Source organism: Procambarus clarkii, chromosome 66 (genome assembly GCF_040958095.1).
Source record: "Procambarus clarkii isolate CNS0578487 chromosome 66, FALCON_Pclarkii_2.0, whole genome shotgun sequence".
In the NCBI taxonomy this organism is placed as follows: Eukaryota; Metazoa; Arthropoda; class Malacostraca; order Decapoda; family Cambaridae; genus Procambarus; species Procambarus clarkii.
The window spans coordinates 12,844,465-12,846,042 of record NC_091215.1 but is presented as its reverse complement, the minus strand read 5'-3'; the positions used below and the strand labels follow the sequence as shown (position 1 = coordinate 12,846,042).

The window sequence follows — 1,578 nt, the reverse complement described above, 5'->3', positions numbered from 1 at the left end:
TACTAGTGGCTGTACAAGAATGTAACAACTCTTGTATATATATCTCAAAAAAATAAAATATTTACATTGAATAAATCCCACATAAAATTTATGTAGTTGTAAATATATTGACAATAAATTTTGTCATAATATGTAATAGGTTTGAGTTGTATTAATTGTTACTCCCCATCGGGAGCGGACTAACGTCCTTATTCAAAAAACCCATGGAAATTCCACAGTTGATTGTGAATCTCACTGCTCAGCCTGTGCAAGCCTCCTCACACCCGGTAAACCGAGAATGAACGGTCATCAAAGTCCTAGATCAGGGACCTAGAACTGCTTCGCGCTCAGAGGCTTGCACTTAGCTACATCATCACAGTGTGATTCTTTCCAAGTTTCGGACAAGGAACTCGGCAATCATACTATAGAATTGATCCTATGAAGTATGATCATGTCGAAACACTCGGCAACCCGACGACTCCCATATCGCACTGCGCACCTACGCAGTACTAGTCATCCTTCTTATCTTGTTTATACTCATATTAATAGCAAACAACAAAAGTAGAAATTATATGAATAGGAATACCACTTACTTATAAAGATAGATTTTATAGTATAATTAAATATTATATATTAGGAATTACATGATGTTCGTTTCCTTTTAAAAAGAATATTTGTTGAAAAAAAGGCGCATCACATGAGTTACCTGAATTTACCTAAGGGCCCCAATCATTAGTGGCCTCGACAAGGACAGAAAATCGGCGGCTTGTCGAAGGTCACCCCATTTGACTTCATGATCTTTTCCAGTTGGATTTTAAAATTTAACAGAGTTTTGGCATTTACGGCTTCAATGGGTAGGCTGTTCCACGAGTTTATAACCCTGGGGGTGAAAGAACATCTCCTGTTCTCAATCGTGCATTGTGGCTTGTTGAGATTGAAACCGTTGCTCCTTGTTTGTTACATCTGACCTTTTGAATAAATTGTTCAGATCAACATCTTCCAAATTGTTCAGTACTTTAATTTTCAATGAGATCCGCCCTGTGATGCCTGGTTTGCTTTATCGTTGGCCCTGTGGCCCTCAACCATTCCCGATACATGAGTTAACTTAGCATTGGAAGGAGATTTTTGTTCCCTGGTGTTGCACTTTCTCCAGAGCAGCCATGTCCTTCCGAAAATGAGGTCTTCATGCTCTATTGGATTACTCAATACAGTAATGTAAATGGGGGCGCACCAGAGATTTATACAATTGAATCACTGCCTTCTTTTCCGTAATTAAGGTCAAAGGTACGCTTGATTATTCCAAGGATTTGGTTAGAGTTATGACTGCTGCTCCTACCTGTTGTGCAACTTTCAGTGAGTGACAGATTTTGACTCCAAGGTGCTTTCCTTCCTCATGCAGTCTGCTGTAATGCAATATTATTAATTTGATAGTTGTGGTGTGTGTTGCTATGCCCCACATGCAAGGTCTTGCATTTGTACAAATTCATATGTTTTTTCAAAATAATGTGTGTACAAAGAACGTAAGAGTAAGATGCAATTGTAGGGACAGGAGTTACCCAATCAATGAAGCCACTATTACGCAAGGCGTTTCAGGCAAGA

At 38.9% G+C, this 1,578-nt stretch overlaps 1 non-coding gene across 1 annotated transcript; it reads right to left on the bottom strand.

Moving 5' to 3' along the window:
- Positions 1-233: 233 nt before the first annotated feature.
- On the bottom strand, positions 234-432 carry LOC123754663 (small nucleolar RNA U3). The gene has a single exon (XR_006772412.1). It is a non-coding gene; the product is annotated as a small nucleolar RNA U3 (small nucleolar RNA).
- Between the last annotated feature and the right edge of the window lie 1,146 nt (positions 433-1,578).